The sequence below is a fragment of the Cylas formicarius genome, unplaced genomic scaffold, assembly GCF_029955315.1.
Source record: "Cylas formicarius isolate icCylForm1 unplaced genomic scaffold, icCylForm1.1 PGA_scaffold_7__23_contigs__length_41026272, whole genome shotgun sequence".
Lineage (NCBI taxonomy): Eukaryota > Metazoa > Arthropoda > Insecta > Coleoptera > Brentidae > Cylas > Cylas formicarius.
Window position 1 is genome coordinate 38508532 of NW_026844352.1, and position 23620 is coordinate 38532151.

At 35.6% G+C, this 23620-nt stretch overlaps 1 protein-coding gene across 1 annotated transcript in view; it reads right to left on the reverse strand.

Annotated features, from left to right (window-relative positions):
• The window catches only part of LOC132704532 (LIM domain only protein 3-like), a 102805-nt gene extending 81472 nt beyond the window's left edge, over positions 1 to 21333 (reverse strand). Inside the window, exon 1 of the mRNA XM_060674573.1 lies at positions 21139 to 21333. The gene's annotated coding sequence lies outside the window, so the exon portion shown is untranslated. The remainder of the gene's footprint in view (positions 1 to 21138) is intronic.
• Between the last annotated feature and the right edge of the window lie 2287 nt (positions 21334 to 23620).

Genomic DNA, 23620 nt, shown 5'->3' on the forward strand with positions numbered 1-23620 from the left:
AGGAAACCAGGAGATCAAAATGAGGTCTGTATAAAATGTAAAGGTTGTACCAGACTATGTGTAACTTTACTGTCGATGGCAAAACAGTTCTTTCTCATTTTAATTGCATGGTAGAGAACAAAATGGGCCTTAGAATAAATGAAGAAAAAACAAAATATATGTGCCAGCAGACAGGTAAACAGAGACCGTGTAGGTCAGAATGTCACAATGGGAGAATACAATTTCGAAAGAGTGACTAGTTTCAAGTATTTAGGAGTGACGATAACAGAGAACAACAGCATAACAGAAGAACTAAAAAGCCAAATCCAGACCGTAAACCGATGTCTCTTTGCTCTTTCTGGGGTCCTTAAATCTAAAATGGTATCACGAAAGTCCAAAATTAAAATCTATAAAACCATACTAAGACCGATACTAATGTATGGGTGCGAAAGATGGACAATGACGAAGCAAAATGAGAGAAAACTGAGGTGTTATGAAAGAAAAATCCTAGGAATAATCTTTGGCCCTGTAAAAGATACTGAAATGGGAAACTACAGACGAAGAAACAACAATGAACTGAGAGACATATATCAAGAAGCGGGCATTGTCCGGGAGACTAAATCCAGACGACTAAGATGGCTTGGAACGTAGTCCAGAAAATAGCTAGTCTGGAGAAGACCTCTAGGCAGACCTCGTTTAAGATGGCGAGATAATGTAATATCAGCTCTCGGGACAATGGAATACACGTATCAACCCCAAATGACAAAAGACCGTCAGGAATGGAGGCGAATTGTAAACGCAGCCAACATCCATCCAGGATTGTAGTGCTACTGATGATGATGATCGCAGAGAACAAGATACGGTCGATTGTTCATTTAACCAGCGGGACTATATACAAGGAATCCTCTTCTGACTCCAACTTTTCATTTAACTCAATTCTTCTTCCTTTGTTCGCCACCTATCGTCATGTTTCACTGTGCCCGGAGGTATTCTATTTAGGAAGGTTATGGGAAACGAACCTAAGAAGAAAGTATAATTAGGCTAGATGGGAATTTCGCATTCGGGCGAGCAGTGCGAGTGGAGTAATCAATGTTGTCGTCATATTAGTTGAGAGTAGACGCGAGAAAAGTAGAAATAAGTAATTGAATGCCAATGCGAATTTACTTGGAAGTTAACAAAGAGGCAATATAGTCTTTTGCGAGTCTCGAAGGAAGGAAAGGGGGCTTCTCTTTAGTATATCTAAAATGTACCGACATTTTGTAAGGTCCGGCAAGATGAAGCAAACGTATTTGCACTTAGTCGTATTATTAACGGTATTTTGCAGCTTCAATTTCGACCCGCCCAAACGTGGAGTACCCAATTAATGAAAAATTGTGCGATTCCAACAACACATCGATTTCGATTAGTATCCCACTCGTATGTGCAATTAAACTATGCCCCGGACGAACCGGAAAACATTTAATTTGGCCACCGTAATGAAAGAATGTTTCGCGCAAAAACTGTCTGTGTGTTAAATCGACAGGTTTGGCGAAGGTTTAATTATTTTTTTCAGTTAGAAGCACCGGACCCGTATATATACACGTACGTACTCGCAAACATCTCTGGACCGTACAAACAAATCAATTCGCTTGTATTTAATTTAATTAAAAACAATACCTATACGAGCGCGCTTCCGCGCCGACAGTTTAATATCGGGTTCAATTTTTACAGTGGCGCAAAATTTTATGATTTAAAATCCCGGGTTTATTGAAATTAAAATATTGTTAATTAAAGCGGAAATTTAAACCAACAAACGGGCAATTCATTATCTGGATTTATTTGCTTTCGGCCGTTCGGGACCAAACAAAAGGGGCTTTACGAAAAATAGTAATTATTTCGGCTTTTTTGTGTGCTAAATCTATAATAACAAAGTTTGGAAATTTTGGGCATTTTGCGTTAATCGCGTTTCGCTTCAGGCCATTCAAAAATCAATCATTGTACAAGAACACTATTTTTATTTCTGTTTTTTTGTTTCATTTCCTTCAACTCAAAATTTCGAGCTTAATAGAAAAAAAATTAATAGGAGAACAACAAAACCATACTTTGGCGCAATACTGTGACGAAGTACAACTTCCTTAATTATCTCAATTTCGAAAAAAAGAGTTGCATAATATCGTAAGACATACATAAAATACAAAAATACATTTTTTTCGAATTTATTAGGGAAAAATGTGCTCTCCTATTAACTCCTGTAAGTCCCCATCCGCACCTTTTATGATGGCAGAAATGGATCTGGAAGTAGGCAAAGGTATTATCAAGAATTTAGTAAAGCGCCTATATAATTATTTTTTGAAATGTGAGATTAAGATTAACAGTTGGGAGAGCTAGCAGTCAGCCTGTCCGACCCAGAGGATCTATAGTGACTCTCTCCATAGCTATAAAGCTTTATCCAGGTTCGTCTCTCTAACCAAACTCCACAACTTCGATAATGGTTCCCTCGTATAGCTCTCTGCCTCTGGTTTGGTATCGCCCAGCAGATGGAAAGGCACTCTCGCTAGCTCTTCGCAGTGGCACAGTTCGTGTGCGGCTGTTTCCTCCTCTTCCTGACAGAATCTACATTCTGTGTTTTCTTCCACTTCCATCAGGCTTAAGCCTGCAGTGGCCCGTCAGCAGACCTACCATTATTCCTACGGCTTTCCTTTTTTAAATGTAACGCCATATTACTTTTGTTAAGGGTTTGCTTTTTCCTGTATTTGTACACACCACAAAAATGTGCAGAAATATACACAAGAGATACCAAATTGCCTTCTTTTCCTTTTTTTTCATTTTGTGCTGCTTTACGTCATTTTTAAAAAAGTTGAAGTCTAGCTGTTTACAAAAAAGTTGTCAACATATGTTTCGGGTTTGTTGAAAGTTATATTCAACAGCAATTTCTCTGAGTGATACCACACACCAACATTGCTTTAATGTTTCGCAGTTTTGGAATTGCAAAGTAACTCAATAATATGTCATTATATCGAAAAATTCATTATGGTGCCCATAACAAACATTTTTAACAGAAAAAAATGCAATTTCGAAAAATCCCAAAAAGAATGTATTTTTTGTAAATTTTTTCTAAATTTTAAAGTGGTACGTAAAAAAAATAGAAATCGCAATCGAGAACTTTTGTGTGAGCTCAACTTTATGATGCTTTGCTTCTAGTAATTGGTTGACGCAAAAAGTGTGTGTGCTAAACAAAATCGCCATCTTAATATGGAGTGAACTATCATACGAAATGTGCTAAATATTTAGAAAAATAGGGTTATACATGGGCATTTGTAGTGCAAATGGTTTCCTTATTTGAAAGGCAAAAAATAATTTCACTCATTTACGCAAACTCCATCGCGACTCGCTATACCTATAACAGTAGCCGCATCAGGAGCAAATCAGTGTCATATATGTAATATTAGTTATGGTTTTTATCATTTCATAATTGAAGTGTAAATTCATTTATTTATAAAATTTAGCCAAAGTTTTACTGTCTATGTCTCTCCGGTCCTAGGTTGTAAATAAGTAATAGAACAAGTTTAGTATTAGTTGTTTGAGAAATTCCGTAAACTTCAGCGATAAGTCAGCCATTTTTTCCAAAGCCTCATTTAATTACAATTATATTGGAATTTAAATATATTATACATATTTTTTTTTATGAAAATCCATTAGTTACTGCTGTTCCTATTATTCGGGAACTTATACCTATCTTTATCATTTTTTTAATGTCTCTTGCAAAGCACTAAAAATGTTGCAAAGCTTTTTGTACTCCTTTTTCGGTCTGTCTGAACTGCTTTACTATGATCATGGGCTGGATTTGCCGAACACAAAGCACATCTTTTTTGAACTTAAACGAAATAGACGTTTGTGGATTATTATAAAATATGAAAAACAGTAAGATTTGCTATTACTGTTATGACACAGTATTGAGTCTAAGTTGATTTTTGGTCTTACTTTTAAGCTTATTTTATTGTTTTTATATTGAGACCGCTGACGTGGAAAAGTAGCAAGAGTTACTAATAACTCGACCTGGTAGGGTACTGCGAGTAAAAAATATGTACAAAAACGACCGTTAGCCAGATCATTAGCCAAAATAATTGGCTGTCAATTGCAAGCCTGATTGTTAGCTCGATTCGATTTTTCCGAAAGGAATAAAAAGCGTGGACGCAGAACCACGCTTTTATTATTATGTTTTTCAAATTGTTATTCATTAAACGTGAAAAGGGGCTCGTTTCCCATTTTAACGGCATCCCTCATTTGGCCTTTTTAGAAATTTTTGTATCGCTGCTTTCCCAATTATCCCCGGCCGCAAACTCGCCAATTATGGGAGCAATTAAGCTTCGCGTTTAGTATTGACGTCTTTCTCTTTTCCACTTTGAGTGTCGGAAATGGTCTCTTGCCCGCTTTTCACTCGCTGCCGCATTTAATCTAAATAAACGTTAGTGCCCATTTTGCATTTACATGTATTAAAATTGCAATTTAACACGAGCTATTAATTTTTGTTATTTACCAATTATGAAGGAAACCGTTGAGCGAGTCTCGTATACCAGAGTGACTTTTTATACAGTATTATTGGAACTTGAAAATAGTTTTTTTTACCGGTAAATTAAGAATACAAAACTGAATTCTTCACAACTCCCGTCAGCCTTAGCCTATATATACGGGGTGACTCAGGTTCAGGGCACAAACTAAAAAATGATTTTTAAAATTTACAGGGTAGACACTTCTTGATTCCCCAAAACTTTTTCGTAGTACGTAGTAGTAGTTTTGAGATATTTGTTTTAAGAGCTTATTTAACTTTAGTATGTTACGGACTTAACAATTTTCAAAATAGTAGACCGTCGTATGCAAGTAGAAAAGTTGTCGCTTACGTCCTACAAAAACTTTTTTACTTTTACGTACTTTCACTTTAGTACGTTAGTTTTTCGTCGCCTTTTCAGAAATAAGCTACGTTTTTCGCAGTTTTTTTCAAGAAAAACCTCTACTTTTTAATAAATATTTGGCATGAAACATGTTTAAAATTCAATTAGTTTATTAGACGTATGCCTTTTAAAAAAAATTGCATTCATATGTATTAGGGGTAGTGTCGAGGCTGGTCAATTGACCATTTGTTTATTGACTATTCAAATTCATTATTCAATAATAATATGTATTTTGTAATAAATTATTATTCGGTTGTGATGTCCTATACTTATGTTAGCGATAATGGCAATCCCATTAATGAAAAAAAAAAGTGTGAGGTTAATAATGGCAATCCCACTATTAAGGAGAAGAATAATGGCAATTCCATTATTGAAAAAAAAAGTGAGGTTAATAATGGCAATCCCATTATTAAGTAGAAGAATAATGGCAATCCCATTATTGAAAAAAAAGGTTAATAATGGCAATCCCATTATTAAGTAGAAGAATAATGGCAATCCCATTATTGAAAAAAAAAGTGAGGTTAATAATGGAAATCCCATTATTAAGTAGAGGAATAATGGCAATCCCATTATTAAGTAGAAGAATAATGGCAATTCCTTATTAAGTAGAAGAATAATGGCAATCCCATTATAGAAAAAAAAAATTAAGTTAATAATGGAAATCCCATTATTAAGTAGAGGAATACTGGCAATCCCATTATTAAGTAGAGGAATAATGGCAATTCCATTATTAAGTAGAAGAATAATGGCAATCCCATTATTTAAAAAAAAAGTGAGGTTAATAATGGAAATCCCATTATTAAGTAGAGGAATAATGGCAATCCCATTATTAAGTAGAAGAATAATGGCAATCCCATTATTAAGTAGAAGAATAATGGCAATCCCATTATTGAAAAAAAAGTGAGGTTAATAATGGAAATCCCATTATTAAGTAGAGGAATAATGGCAATCCCATTATTAAGTAGAGGAATAATGGCAATCCCATTATTAAGTAGAAGAATAATGGCAATCCCATTATTAAGTAGAAGAATAATGGCAATCCCATTATTGAAAAAAAAAAGTGAGGTTAATAATGGAGATCCCATTATTAAGTAGAAGAATAATGGCAATCCCATTATTGAAAACAAAAGTGAGGTTAATAATGGCAATCCCATTATTAAGTAGAGGAATAATGGCAATCCCATTATTAAGTAGTGGAATAATTGCAATCCCATTATTAAAAAAAAGTTAAAAACAGAGATAATGGTAATCCCATTATCGAATTAAAAAAAATAAATAAAATGTTACAATAGCAATCCCGTTGTCTGTTTGTAATGTGTTAAACTTTAAATAGTAGCAGTTACAAACATTCTGTTGTTGGTTTCTAAAATTTTAGAAATAGCGCGAGGACGCCTTCAGAGCAGGATGGCCGTGTTAGCGATATCTTTTCTATGGCCGCCAAAAGTCACGTTTGCTAAGTCAGGACGGTAGTACGACATAGACCGAAGAGCCGAAATTAAATGTTGTAATAGGTGGTCATATAGATCAGTGCTTTGGTTTTTGGGGAGAGTTTAATTTAAAGTCGAAACCCTTACGCCACCCCTTAAGTTAACACCTATAACCCTCTTTAAGGAATACCCGAATTAGTTCTCAGAACGACGCGACGGCGACGTAACGCGCAATGTAAATAAATAAATATAAATTTCAATGTACTTTTAAAATTATTTGACAGGTCAATTTCACAATCCTAACATTCGTTATTTAAAATTGGCAAAAAGGGCGGAGGAACTGTTCTGGAATGTCCAGCATTACAACAATCAAAAAGCAACCTAGCCATTGTGTGTCATTGCTAAGTAGCCAAAAAGACAGTAAGATTAGGAAGAAATTTTTAAAAAACATTTAAAAAGTTTACAACAGAAAACGCAACAAAGAGTGCGTTTCCTTGGAAATCGGATATATTTTAAAGGAGGATAACTAAAAAACAAAACCGTCCGATTTGGCCTAGGACTAGGAAACATTGCTCAACATGGGGTGGTAACGTTGGGAATCGATATTTGGCAGGACAAGAAAGGAACAAAAATTCGGCTAAAAATCACTTTACATCCCTCCTATTCAGTATCCGCATATACATATATATTTGGCAATCGACTAAACAAACCGGGACCATTTGGCCGCAATTCCCCGGGCTTTTCCGGTGCCATTACTGAACACTGAAAGCACTTACTGAACGTTATCTGAAGGATATGGGCATATTAAAAATGCCGGCATTATGTTTTATCCGGTCCGCAGTCTTCGGTTTGCTGCCGCCCGCGCGTCCCAGTCGAAAGCAATATAAACGTCCTTCCGGGGGGAATCCGGATTATATTGGAAGATTCATTATATTCCGCACGCATTCCGCCGTTCATCTCTTATTATTATCACAGTTATTGAATTGTTCACTCAACGATTTTAGCCGATTAATTGAACAACCATCTTTACTCTAATCATTGAATCACCATCTTCCACAGACCAGACAAGGTTCACAGATACCTAGTGGGCTAATCCGTGGCCCAGATACGCCAATTCTCTTAGCATAATCTGTTCACTAACCACTACAACTTGAGATAAACACCATATTTCTATTAGATAAAATGGTGACCCTACTGCTATATGAGATAAACAATATGACCACCAATTTGCTACTGGAAATAAACGTATTTTTCTAGAATCAGAATAAGCCATATATATATTAGATAATATCATATTGCTACTAGATACTTAGGGGCCCTGCCTAATGCTGATATTATAGTACTCTTTCAGAAAATACTGCCGTAAAAATGTCACATCCAAACTCAAAACTATCGAACTGATGACCTGTTAGCGGCCATGTTGGTTGTTGAACGCCGCTACGTTTTATTGGTTGAGAACGAGATTTTGATTGACCGAGCAAGCGCACGGCGTTTCTCGAAATTTTTTGCTGGTGGCTTAAAAAGGTCTAACTGACCGCAGCAAAAGAACATACGGAACATATGGAAGCATCACAGAATAACCTAAACCTGATGTAAGCTTTCTCCTTGACTATCGACTATTTCAAATGATAAACCTGTGGCGCATTTCTTTTCATGCCCTTTCTTATATTTTCCAGATTAGATTTTATTTTTATTACTTACAGGCTCATCAACATTAAATTAAAATGTTATGAGATTACTCGTAGATTGCGTTCTTTTATAGGACGCCAACAACGGGCTACCTCGTCCTGTATTTACTTGTCATTTTTGTCCAGCTACAAAAGAACAAAAAAACAATGCTGTTTTTTGAACACAAAATTTGATTCTGCACGAGGCAGGTTGGTTCTTGTCCGCTGCCTACAGAATCAGAGTTTTTCAACATTAAAGACTTGTTTTATGTCAAATTGTTATTGCGTTCGATTTTAGTAAATAGTGTCTTTTAGTGATATAAATGTCTCTTGGTTTCGCTGTTTTAACCAAACACGCCGGCTTGGAGGGGAGCCGTGTTTTTTATAGTATTGATAAAAAAAACTTCTCTTTGTCGACGAGTGTTGGTGAACCGGTTGGTCGGTGATCATCACGAATCGTTAACCACGTATACGCCGTTGGTACAGAAATCATAACCGTCGAAAAAAAAATTTTTTTTGTCTGTCCGTTCTCCGTTCTCCGTTCTCGTCTTTTCGTTTTTCCTGAATAACTTTCGAACCGTTGGAGCTACAAAATTGAAATTTGCCTCCTTTTCAACCCTGCACGAGATACAGAAGCTTATAAGAAATGGCCCTGATCCGACGCCGGTATCCATATTTTTTTTTTGCGATTTTCGACTGTTTTTGGGACCTTGCTATGAAACACGATCAGTGTCCGAAATTTGAAGCAATCGACTTCATATTTGGCATATAGATGCAGCTTTGCCCCGTGACGGAACCTATTGAAAATGGAATGTTGGGCGGTGGCGGGGGGGGGGGGGGGGGGGGGGTAAGTATGCAAGTGCCAAGGGTCTACAAAAAAGACCATTTTTCAAAAACGGTTTACAAGACCGAAAGACGCAGAGGAAATGACTCCATAAACTTTTATTCAATTACAATTTTTCAAAAATATACAAAAAAAATAAAAAAAAAACTGAAAAATGGGTTCCCCTATTATTGAAAATTGGCAATAATTTCAAATCTGTGTTTTAGATGTTAGTTTCTATTACACGACGATATAGCCCATATAGACAGCTTAAACTTTTGTATTTACGGTTTTTAAGTATTGTACAGGGTGCGCGCGATATTCCGTGCAATGTTAAAAAACATAATAAGTACTCCAAATTTGCAGCTACCGACTTCAGACTTGGGAGAGAAGTAGAAGTCTGGACCCGCATTTAGTTTCTTTAAATTGGGAGCAATAAAATAACGCGAAGTATTTTTTTTTAATTTTTGATTTTTTTTGTGGTTGTTTTGGCATACAGAAAAACATCTTTTCCTCCAAAGTCACTCATCCGATCGGAAAAATTTTATTTATTTATTTATTTATTCATTTCAACGACTGAGCCAATTTACAAAGAAAAACTAACAATATAAATATAATATAAATAGAAATAGAAATAGAAAAATTACATCCGGTATACATGGGAGACCCGGCGCTATAACTTTTGATTCACGCATTTTTTAGTTTTTTAGTTATTGACAAAAATCTAAAAGACCCTAAAATAAAAAGCTGATTGGCGCTACTTGTCTTGTTTCATTTGCGTTGAAGTATTAAGAAACTGACGAAAAGGTAGGAAGAATTGTTTAAGCTTTGGTGTTCCTATGGCCTAAGAATCACAGTAATGATTTTTATTTTTATTCGTGTAATGTTCAAGGATTCACTAGAAAACGTTATTTCATCAGAAACAGAGGAATCCAATTCCGACCCAGATGACTCAGATTTCAGAGAGTCCGAAGTATTTAAGCAAAGCGAAGTTAATGATCCGGCTTGCTAGAGTTATGTCAATATTTCACTCATGAAGGACCGCTAGTGTATTGTAACAATATTCCTGGCTTAGTTTCAAAATTAGGAAATGTGCCGTATATAAAAGAAGAATATTCCTTGTTTATTGATTCAAGTAAGGCGTTTTATTGCATAATGTTAACGAACTGGCGTCGGTTCCCGTTGCACATTCCGTACATGTATGAATATTTCGGACTTCTTTTGAAGGAAATAAACTACCAACAGAACAGCAATGGATCATTTGTGGATGACCTTAAAGTGCTGTGCATGCTCCTAGAACAACATAGGATGGCCCTCTAGAACAAACCTTACCCTGGTAGCAAAAATGTATTAAGAGATGGCTAGTTGACCCCAAGAAAGTTTTACTGCCTCCTCATCATATCAAACTTGGCTTGATGAAGCAGTTTTTTAAAGTCCTAGATAAAAATGGACAGTGTTTCAAATATTTGTGCCAGAAATTTCGAGTCATCCAAGATAAAAGAAGGTGTATTTGTTGGGCCGCAGATAAGAACATCATGCAATGACAAGGAATTTCAAAACACAATGACCAGTGTCGAGAAAAACGCATGGGTTTCATTTAAAGAAGTAATTGATAAGTTTCTTGGACAAGGACGAAAGCTACGAAAATATTCAAAATATGTTACAACACTTTCATCGTATAGGTTGTAATATGAGTTTGAAAGTACATTACGGAATGGAAATGGAACATTAAGGAAATGGAACGGCAATACCAAGGCAGATGGAGTATAACGATGATGGCGGATGTTAAAACGGGATATTCCCTTAAAAACATACAGCCGAATGTCCGGACTAGGCAACTCTCTGACAAAAAGACGAAGATTTCACTCAAAAAAGTTTTTTTTTTAACGTTTTTTAACTAGGATTCCTCGTTTTTGCTGAATAAAAAAATAAATTATTTTAGGAATTTCTTTTTTTTTTTCTTTAATGTTTGTAAAAAAAACCTTTCTTGATACCAGCCTACCAAAATGATATAGAATCAGTTTTCAAAATAAAAACATCTGTTAAAAAGTTTAATTTTGTAGACCTGTGTTATTATCTCTGGGTGTTGGGCATGATTAGGGAAAATATTGGGAGTCAATCATCCGAACCTGTGTTTATGCCCCTCATTTATCAATCAAATCATATTCGATAAAAGTAATATTCTTGCATATAATCAATTCTTCTAAATACGAAAAATCCAAGGAGGAATCCAGAAGATTTGTAAATAGCCCTCATAGAGTTTAAGATGGCTGTTACGCCCCCCAGCGACCATCTTTCATAATAAAAATTTTCGCCGCAAATTTCTACGACGAATAATTTGCGAGTTACAGCACTTTGCATTCTTATCTGGCCACCCAGTACATTAGATGTTGGAGTAAAATTTGTGGTATAAAATGTAAAAACAACAAGTAAAGTAAAGTTGTATAAACCCATGTATATTTTGAAATAAAGTTAACTAACATACATGATAGAGTTTGCTTGTCCCCAGCATATAAATCATATTAACCTAAAAATAATAAATAAGTAAGTATACAATTATTTTACCCGTCGTCATCCTTACAGAGAATACAATATACCCGTGTACCTGCCACTGGCTTTCCATCCGATGACCCTTTCCAACGACTTGAGGCCATCATATTACGTATCTTCAGAAGCCATGCGATTCCCTACGGAATGCCACCGACTTAATTGAACTCCGGGAGCCAGACCGTACCTGGCGTTGCCGCGTTTCATCAGATTTCTGCCAAACGTTCATTTATAAACACACAAATTTACAATTTACAGGTTAGAATGTCTACGGTAGTTCAGCTAGTAATGGAGAAAATTGTTAGATTTCTGAGTAGGTAATAAGCATTAATTTATGTCAGTCGGACGAGCCTCTGTGAAATTTGGCAATGGCGGCTGACCGTTCGAGCGGCTATGCGATCAGATGGAGATGGCATGAAAAATGATCGGCCTAAAAAGTATGAAAAAGGGGCGTATAAAAGATTTTCTCAATTTCCTTCTCGAAATTGTTCTATAGCGGAGGCTATTTGCCAATAAGTTTACTCTTAGGTATGTCGACGATTCTTACAGACATCACATAAATAGCTAATAGTGCGATTATGAAATTAAAAATTAAAGTCAGCAATTAGAGCAAAATTATTGTTTGGATTGGGATTCTAAAGTGTGATTTATTAGTATAAAAATAGAATAAGATAAAGTCAAACTATATGGGGGCACATCATATAGAGTTCTCCAAAGCGTTTTTACAATTTTACAACCTTTTATGGTTTTGACTTCGGAACGAGTTTAAGACCTTTGTAAAGCAGACAGGACCATTCTTTTCAGCGCTTATACCACAAGTCAGAGCCGTATTCAAGATGTTAGCCGACAAAAAATGTGCCTTGCGGACTGTTGTATTTTAAAAGTAGAGAAATTTTCTTTGATTAAACTGTTATATTAATTCATATTAGTGCGCTTTTTTTAAATCTTCATAAAACAATCGATACTTGAACTTGCCCATTGATCTGTTATATTAAAAACACATTAGAAAGCTTAAACTGATTTCTACTTAAAGTCTACTTATAGATCGTTTTATCAATTAAAATTTTACACGAAGAATTTGAACATTGACTGTTGCTAAGACACAAAATTTACCAAAGTTAACGACCGTCGTAAAAACGGTATATTGTTTGGAGAACTCTACAAGGTAAAGGAGAAAATGACGAAGAATATTGATGTTTTATAATTTAATTTCTGTATAATGTATAATTAGAAATAAATGCACTTAATGCTCCCTTATAGGAAAAACTGTTAATTATTTTAGGAACTGCACACGTCATAAAATTCAGATTTGTCGAAAACCATACATACAGAGTGTTGGGTTTAAAATAAGGCTGGTATTTAACCCCTCTAGAGATTTGTTGAAAAAAATTGAATTTGCTGAATCTGCAGCATTCAATATTTCCATAAAATTAGATTTGCCCCCCGTAGGTTTCATAAGTAGTGTGTAAAGTTAAAGCAGAAGGGTGAAATAAAATTTACATTATCTTGCTCCAAAAAATTTCCATTTTGTTTTCACTCGGATACGGACCGGGTTGGGCGAACTTTTTTTTGATGGCCATGAGAATGATAAAAGTTGATCGACCTCGCAGCCCCTATTGCCAACCGTGGCAATTGAATAAGCGAGATGGAATTCACTACTCACGCCGAATAAACGATATATTGCCCGGACCTCCCGTCAAATATCGAAAAATTCCAAAAGTGCCGTCTCCTAATACGATTTGAGAGGGGGGACGATCGCGGGGATCCGGGGGCTCTGATACCAAGGGATTAACTGTCTTAGCCAAATTAAATTTATCGACCCGTGTTATTCTATTGGAGACACTCCTCGGCGATAACGCTTTAGCAGATGAAATTAATATACTGGGTGATTAATATACAGAAAACTATTGCACTCCCAATTTTTTGAAATAAAAAATTCACAATTTGCGAATAGGTAGATTAATTTGACCATTTTTTGACACAAGCCCCGTACAATGTTTAAGTCAGTGTACTCGGCTTGAAACTCTTTTCTCTACGATATTGACAAGTTGATATTCGTTCAATCTTGTATAAAAAATCTTTTATCTCGTTGCCTGTTTGGAGTTTGTTCAATATTACATTTAAGATCAATTTTTTTTTTCTACTCCCTACTCTAAATAACAATTAAGCACCGATTAAGTGTGCGCACAGTGTCACTTTACAAAGTCAGCTTAGGACATTTTAGTCAGGAGTTTTGGAGCGGTCGGATGTTTTCGGTAGATTTAAGCCACGGACGGTATTTTGATTTTTGTCAATTCTAAAACAGACACGTCACTCAGTGAATGTATTCGTGCTATTTTGCAAAATTGTACTCAAAATCTAATGGTCGTGAATAGCATGCAAAGCGTTGATAAATCTCTTCAGTCGATCTTTTATTATTATTTTATTATTCCGAAAACTGTTGAAAAAAGATGAAGTCACATCTATCAAATCGATAATATTGTGAAATTAGGACGATTTCTTGAAATATGGATAATTTTTATAATATTTGAATATTTGAATTTTATCTTTTCACGTTTTTTTTTGTTTTTGTAGCAAATACGAAATAAGGAGATAACGAAAATTTAGAAATCTTTTCTTTTTTCCTTTCCTCACGCTTTTTTTTTCACCGCGGGTACATAAATAAGCCAACAAGGATCAGTTTAATCTTAGGTGTTTTCTTAAGCTAAGTGCGAGATTGGTAACGTTGGGAATGCATGGTTTTTTTTATAGCATATCAATTTCTTCTATATATTCAAGTGTCGAAGTCACTCCTAGATAATGACACTAGCGTGCAAAACCGTAGTAACAGATACAAACCGAGAACTACAATTTAAAATAGATAGTTAATTGTATAGTATATTATGCAACAAGTGCGGTAAACCGCATTTGACTCACGAGTTTATTTGACACGAGCGGAGCGAGTGACTTAAAAAGTTTACCGAACGTCTTGCATACTATACTTTTTCTACGACCGTTAGTTTTTGGGTACATTTTTGCAAAACACGAATACATTCACTGACCTGACCGTCAGATTTGATAGACGTCAAAATTCAAAGCGTGGGAAATATTTCCGAAAACATCCGAGTGCTCCCGGAAATGTCCGAAGTGGCTCGGAATCGTGGGAGCCGAAACTGACGTGGTAAAGTGACGCTTCCCGCACGCTAGATCGTAATTAGGTATTTTACAGACGGGAGTAGAAAAAGTATATTACGCAACAAGTGCGGTAAACGGTATTTGACTCACGAATTTATTTGTGTTTTGAATTAGAAAAATTGCTCCATCAATATTCAAGTCAGACTCTTCACAAATAGTCAACTTCACTAGAAGTAGACCTTTCGACTGTCGAGAAACGTTTAAAAAAAATAAAAATTATGCATAAGGAGGGATGTTGGCTCCTATAGAAATTAAAACCACGAGATATTGAAAAGCGATTTTTGATTTGTGAATTACAGCTTCAGCGGGAGCAAAAGGATTTGTCCGGTTTCGTGATTGTGTTCGGCAACTGCATAAGGCTCTTTCCTGTACTTTGAGCCTAGTTGATGTTTTTCGATCGGTCTCTCCAATGAATTCTTTGACTCGTATGCATGGAACGCTGTAAATTCCCGGCATCTCAAATGGAATTTTGTCTTTGACGGATCGAAGATGTTGAGAGATCTTTGGACAAGTGGTAAATCTGCTTCTGACGTTATATTTCTTTAGGACTTTTGGAAGGAAGGGCCACAGTGGCAAGTGTAGGATTGCTTTCGGCTTCATTGCTATTGGAAGGTTGCGGTGAAATCTATTTTGTGATGGAACGCTTAATATCTTTAATGTGGAAATTATTAGAGAGAAGAGCAGAGGTAAGAGGTATCAGTTTTTCCTGCACAGCGTTTTAAGCTTCCTTATTATGAAGAATGCGTAAAATGGGTGGATTCATGGATCGCATCTAAAGACCGGCAGTTTTTCCGACGCTGGATCCGTCTCTTGCCGGAAAAGTGGGAAAAGGTGGTAGAAACATGGACCATATTTTAACTAGTGCAAATTTTGATATTCATTTTTAATTAAAAAAAATTGATTAAAATAAATGTTTCGAATAATTCCGAACAGCAGGAGCAAAATAATGTCCGCCGGCTGAGAAAACCCCATTGTGTATGCGTGAATGTACACAAAAAGAAAACTTAAAATTAATAAAAAAATAAGTCGAGATAGGAACTTTGTAAATTGGATTTTTCCGGCCGACTGAAACTGCGTTGCGTCTCGTCGACGCCAAATATCAAATTTTCAATTTGGGCATGTAAATTAGTACAAATTAAATCGAAAATATGGATTCTTTTCATTCAGAAGGCGATCTTATTTAGATAAGACGCGAACTGTAATGGGCTGACGGCCCGGAATCTCCCTCCTCGTTTAACCCGGAGCACTCTGGTGTACTCGCCGTTGTCGATATATACAGGGAAGCCGGTCGATCTTTAATGGTTGATCGTACAAGAATTTCAAAATCATGATAAAATTTGTTTTTATATTGAAATCACTCAACAACGTTTCTGGGCTCCTAGACAAAAACATTTGGCATATTAAAAAGAACGTCTTAAATATTTTAAATAGTATCTTCTGCATTTAAGTTTTAGTAAATTCGATTTGTAAGTAGTTTGCGGAAGTTTCTTTTAAAAATTAACTATTCAAAATATATAAAAAATACCAATTATGCGAGTATATTGTAATAATAATAAAACTGGCCAAGGTTCAGGCCGTACACTAGAACAAACTTGTTATATTTTCTAAATTAATTAAATTAAAAGTAAATTCAGTAATTCAGGTAATGCAGGAAATGCAATAGCAACCAATGGAAGAGAATTTTAGACAAATTAAATGTAATTATCCAAACTGAAAAAAGAAAACAGTTTATAAATAGTAACCTAATTGAATTGGACAAAAAGTGAACTTCCAGGAAGCAGATCAGGAAAACAAATCTATAAAAACCATTAACTCCAGTAAAACGTGCCTCTTGAGTTTTTAAAAGCTCGCCGATTTCGTCACCGAATTTTGTTCCCCAAATTAAAATAAAAAGTCGTATGTGAATCCCGGAATAAAATCGATGGTGTTCCGAAGAGGATAATTGGATGAAAATTTTCGTTTTTTTCTTTTTATTCGGCGCACATCCGAAGTTAATTGAACCCTTTCAATTCCTGAAAATTCAATTAACTATGGCTACTTCAAAAAGGGACGGAAATATTAGTGTTCACACACTATGATCAGATTTTTATTATTGAATTAATCGATGCGTTAGTAAGCTCGTCATAAAGAACTTTTGTAAATTTTCACCTACCAGTTGTTGAGAAAAAAATATTTCATATTACATTTAATAATATTTTTTTAGAAAATGACATACATAAAATTTTATAACTGCATTATTTTGTTATCAAACAGGGTTTCTTAAAAAAGAACATTTTTGCATAATGTAAGTTAATTTTTCATATTTTCACAGTGAAATAAGGATATGGTATAAAACAATAAAAACGAGTTTTCATTATTTTGTTGGGACATTTATAAATTGTTTTTCTACCTTAAAAAATAATGTCTATTAGTTATTGGCGTGAAATCTAATTAATTAGTTTCAGTTTTTTATCTTTGCGGCAACTTTAAACATTATAAGTCAAAATAAATTAGAGAAAATCTAACTGAAGTAAGTTGGTAACTCTATTTTTACTTGACAATAGACAATATAAAGCATAAAAAACCACAGACCACAGTCAAACTTTTGACTGGAACACACAATAACGCGTTTTACCACAAACCGAAATTCAATTTTAGGTACTCGACGCGCGTTTCGCCAACCAAGTTGGCATCTTCAGGAGAAGATTAAAACTAGTTTACGTAGTTAACGTAAAATTGAGTTTCGGTTTGTGGTAAAACGCGTTATTGTGTGTCACAGACCACAGATTAGAGCAGCCTATCGAAGACAGGTGGGCTTGAAAATGTCAAATCGTAGTTCCTACAGTATAAAGGTAGGATGGATAACAACCAAGTAATCTGTTAACCTCTCTTAACATAAAAAATCGAATATTTGTGTTTCCCTTTTGCTTAAATTATTAAAACTACTAACAAAATGGCGAGATTTCGGAACACAAACGGCTGTACAATTTTCCTTTAACTTCTGCCAATTATCACTGATATCAACGTGACTTCAACCATATAGTTAATATCTTTTAATATAATATAAAATATTAAATTATTATTGTTGAGTATAGGGAATAATAGCAAGTAATTTTTTATTGTCTGTGTTACTTTTCGACGAAATAAATTTTTAGGTACCGAACACTCTGAGTCGCTTTAAGGAAGTAACCACCAGAAATCTGCCAATTATTGGTTAGTTTGCGCTGGATATATGGATTGGATTTTTTAAAAACCGTAATTAAAACGATCGAGTTCGACATCTCCGCACAATACGGGACACACGAAGTTCCGCAAAATTCCGCTACCAAATTAACTACGCAATCCGTATCGGAGCGTAATTAATTTCGCTTTAAACTGGGCACATCGAAACCTAATACGGGCGCATTACCGCGCTCAGCTGCCATTCGATTAAACCGCGAAATCGCGCAACAATGCTTAATTGAAAACGTCTAAGTAGTCCGCCGTTCATTGGCCCAGGCCAGGATCCTTTGATGTGAGACCATCAATACCCGGCCGTCATCCGGCAAAGAGTGTCCACAACACTTCCGATGTAATGAGCTTTTCGCGTTGGGCTTTTCTCATTAGTGTAACGGGGACCATTCCCTCGTTAGCACCGAGAGGGAGAGAGACAAAACCGCATGCCGTTTCATTAGTGCTAACAAGCGGTACAACGGTCGGGAACGGAAGTTGCCGGTCAAGCTTTTGACGATGCTTTATCTTTGGTGGACAGTCACGGAGCTAAATTACGCACCGTCGTCAACCACGCAATAAATACCATCTACCAGTGTGACGTAAAACTGTTGCTTTTTTGTAGTTCTTACAAATTTAATTTTCTATATTAACACGTAAATTTTAATGGATGTAAATTAAAATAAATATGTATTTGGTCGAGGGAGTATAATTTGCTTGGTAAAAGTGTCGCGCATGAACAAAAGAAATATAAAATGACCTTGCGCAATTCAACATCCAACATGGCTGCTCAATAAGTTGGTTTTGGTTATACGGAAATCGCTGTTTAGAAAGACAATGGCGCAAAGTGCAGTTTAGTGGCTAAAATGTACAGGCATGCGCAGAAAATCAGTCCTTTCTCTACGAAAATATGTGGCGCCTCAATTTTTACCGTAGTAGGGCCACTATATTACCTAATTGCTATATGAATATAACGAATTTCGTATGCGTGGACGCCTTTACTTCACAGTTTGCATCCTACGTATCAATGATGAGAATCCATTTTAGTTGCATCAATGCGGTTATAATTTTTGGATTTTTTTAATTATAGCAAACGAACTGAGCATATGAAAGTAGTCAGCGCCATTATGCGCTAATAATGAGACCAAGACAAGATTATTTCAAATGTTATTTTTGTATTTCTGGTCTAAGAGTGAGATTTTTGCGACCGGCAACCCCATCTTTCGGATTCAATTAAATAGAGACAAAAGCCAAGTTCTCGCATTCGCCTGCCCCGTGACGCGGTTCACTGCAAAACTTTAATCCACTTTGGCTTTAATTTCGCCCCTAAATTGATATACCTTGGGCTCGGTTTCATTACTTTTATACAAAGGGGTTAACGAAATCGAACTTTCCGGAAAATTTATGACTAGAAGCAGAACGTAAAAGCATTAGTTTGCCTACGGGTACCCAAACTAAACCACTGGACACTCGAAACGGACAAACAAAAATTGTGAACTGGTTTAAGATATTTTGGCAGAAATTTCTATCTACTATGGCTCATTTTTTGGCAGTTCCTTTTACGAAATCTTTTTTTTAACATACTATACTTTACTAAGGAGGAAAAAACCCCTTCACTTTTCGAGATGTCTGGAGTAACTTATTGTTGTCAACTGCCATTATCTGATACAGACTAACAGCCCATAGGGGTCGGCTACCAACAATAGTGCATCTTTTATATTCGATTAATAGTTGGAGGAAACAGTTTCGTCACCTCGAGAGCTCAAGCTTGGAATCGTCTGTGTTTTGTTACGAACATCTGAGTCATTCCCTCTCTGCAGTTGTGAACCTCTTATGAATTTTTACTCTTTTTATATGAGATTGCTATTTCTGCTCAAGGTAGGATGTTGTTTTTTAATATTAAGATTTGGCGCTCACCGGTTAGTTAGTTATAATATTCTATTTATAATTTTAGGCGATAGCTGAAGCAAAAGGATCTTGAATTACATTGGTGTACAGGAGGACAAGATGGTTTCTTTCCATTACTACTTCACTTTGAGATATGGACTATTTTTGGAATACTTTATGCTATCCTAACTTCAAACCTCCCCTAATTTTAACTCATCCACCTAAGATCTTATCGGAAAACCTAATGTCAAAATAATGTAAATTGTTGAAATTGTTTTGTCGTTGAAAATAACTGTGTCAACTATGTATAGCATTGGGTAACTTTTTAATTTGACCCTAATATATATATATATATATATATGATGACACTATATTCCGGGATATCATCCGTTCGCTCGTTGAACTCCGACTGGAATCCTGCATCCGACTGGAATCCTGCAAATCTTGCATCCGACTGGAATCCTGCAGACGTTTCGCCAAAATCTCACTTGGCATCTTCAATGCTCGCGCTCCGAAAACACTTCGAACACTCGGAGCGCGAGCATTGAAGATGCCAAGTGAGATTTTGGCGAAACGTCTGCAGGATTCCAGTCGGATGCAAGATTTGCAGGATTCCAGTCGGATGCAGGATTCCAGTCGGAGTTCAACGAGCGAACGGATGATATCCCGGAATATAGTGTCATCACATTTTTCCATCCGTGAATCAATACGTGAGAATATATATATATATATATATATATATATATATATATATATATATATATATATATATATATATATATATATATATGACTTTTGGTGTTTTATTTCCCGAGCACATTTTATAACATTATACTCCATAACCTCTCTCTTTATTTTCTTAAAATCAACTTTTGTCCGTTAAATTAGTTCCACAGTATAAAGAATATTTTTATATTTTTTAACAATAAATTCGCTTCTATATCAATACGAGACCATGAAAGCAGAAAAAACTGGGAGGGAGTGGAACTGGTTAGTTAGTTTTAATTAATTTCGTGACTGGGTTTTGGCAATAGCTTTCCTATTTACCAAATTTTGAAACGTTGCGAACTGGCAAAAGATAGGACAGGAAATGTCCGATGGACAAATGAAAACAAACAACCAAACAATTTTAAACAGTTGCCAATCGTGATACCGTGGATCCAGTTTTTTTGGTTTCTTTTCTTTCGATTCATTTTTAAAAATTTACCTTCTTTTCCTTTTTCTTTTAAGCGCCGTCATTGAGATAATTCGTAACACAAACAACAAGAAATACTGCAAAATGCTGGATCGAAAAATAAAATAAACCTTTATAACCATTTTAAAATATACGAAAATCTAGCAAAACCGTAGCAAACCACTTAAACAAATCCATTAACTAATACATTCAACAATACGCTTCTCAGTCGCATACGTGTTTGTCATGGCAAGGATAATATTTAAGTACACGAAGGGAAGAATATTTAAATTGATTAAAACGTATAAGATTATCACAGGAAATTATTTATATACAAGCTCACCTCTCCGGAGATCTTTCATTCGGAATAGAGACGAGCCGACCATCAACAATCTCGGTAACGAAAACAATCCAAAGAGCGAAAAAAGAAATCACCGTCCCAATGAACACGTACTACAAAACAAAAAGCCACGTTGGACTGACGTCAGCAGGACGACTATCGCGTCGACCTCTCGCCTCACTCTGTTCGCATAAACTGAAAACCACGTCCGCCGTTTTGGTTAGGGACGACGGCGTCGAAGAATGCCGTCGCGACGCCGACGAGCGCATGTCCGACCGGCGTCAAGACGCCAAAAACGACGCTGTGCACACCGAAAGGCACAGGTAAGCTCGTGCGAAATCTTATTAACGCTGACGAGAGAAAGAATGGTCAGTGGCGTGTCGACGGTCAATTTGCCAGGGCGATTGTCAAGCTGAAGAAAAGAAATAATTTGAACCGGGCTTTAATTACGATATTGTTAAATCTGGTAAATAGTGTTGACTTTATTTTAGAAGACATCTGTAAATTCGAGACATTTTTATCTTATCTTATCCAATATTCTCTTCCTTCCTTATTCCCAAGTAATATATTCGTGATCGTGACATTTTGAGAATGAACAATCTATTTTATCTGTCCGACATTTTGTTACCGACTATGCCATCACAAATCGTACTGACTAGATTGTCAACACTATTACCATTTAAGTCAACGCACAGCCTATTTTGTTTTTTTTATTCATCTGACTCACTAAATAAAATACGAAAATTAATGTCAAAAGTAACATTTATTCCAAAAAAAAAACCAAAATCACAAACATTAAATAAATAAAAAGACAATACCCGGTGTTTCCTCTCCTTACTTATTATAACCAATTGACATAATAATACTTGATGAATATACATATAGAAGAAGGCAGACGTAAATTGACGATCTCTAGCCTACCTTCTCACTCGATCAGGTAAATGTTTTATTGGGTTAAGGTCTGGACTGGACCTCATTTATATAACTTTGTACTAATAATACAGTATTATAAAAACTCTCATGTAATCTGGAAAACGTATTCGTTTGACATTAAATTCATTAAATAACTGAGATTAATAGGTGAATAAAAAAAATGAGATGATGAGAAAAGGGGGTTATGCATTAACTTAGACAGACATCTAATAGTGCTGACGAAAATTCCAGGAGTCCAGCAAGGGCACCGTAAAAAAGTTACTGTACTTGAGAGTAGGAGTTTTCCAGGGGAGGAAGAGAAGATGGGTGTGTGGGTGGGTGTTCAAGGAAAAGAAAAATCTTTACAAAAATGCCTCGAACTCACTAATGTTTACTACAATAAAATTCAAACTTACTATTAAGGAGGATCAAATACAAATTATTTGACTGGGCGACTGCACCACACGGCTGGGACTTTATTACGGTCACCTATGGAGTTCCACAAGGAACCGTTCCGGGTCCTTTATTACAATATTCAGACATTTAGTTCTCCTGACTTCTCGTGATGAAATCGCTAATTCCATGAGATTTATTTGTCGTTACATAGTTTTCCAATTATCGTCTTGATAAACAACATTTACCAGAACATCTTGAATTGCAATAATAATAGTTGAACGCAACGTACTTTTTAGAAAAAAATGTTGACCGGGGCTACTCCTGTTTTTGTCAACTTATTTTTATCATTAGTTTATTAAATTGATATTCAGCAATTTCCAAATGCTGAAAAAAAAAAATGACCCGTTTGTAATTTACCCATAGTATAAAACGTAAACCCAGCTTTAGAATGCTGAAGGCTTGAAAATAGCATTGCAGCAAATATTTTACGAGGCAATTCACTTAAAAGTTCGGAAAATTTTCAAATTGCCCCCGATTGCATAGAAGCAGCTTAGAAAATTATCCGACGATTTAAAAGGTCTGGAATATAAAACAGGTTTTTAAGTAATTGCCTATATAAAACCGCCACCAGGTTGCATGTTTCAGGATTGATCTTATTGGTTACACCTGGAACATCCGAGAGAGATAAAAAGTATCCATTGGCGCGATCGTCTGCTTAAATCAATTTGAAGGCAATAATGAAATAATCCTTAATTTTATAACAATGGCTAGCAATTATCATATTAACGTCATTTTAATAAATGGTCATTATTTAATTTAATTCGATGGAATAATTCGTTACCATCAAATTTTCACAAGAAATAAGACGCCTTTGTAGGCACAAAACGTACGTATTCTTCAGCGCAAATAATTCCATTTCGTCAAAAAAGAACAAATCAAAATAATTAAAATTTTCGATCAGAAATGACCATTTTTATTTGTGAGCTTAAATAAAAAATTTAACTCTATGCTAGACGGGTTCACACCGAAGCATTTACTCACTTGGTCCATAAAGAAAAAGCCGGAATAAAATCAGTAGTGGGTGTGACTTAATAAAGAAATCTCTAAAACCGGAGGGATTTGAGATCCGTGATGCAAATAATATAAATTTTAGAGACTTTGAGCAAAAAGTCTTTCT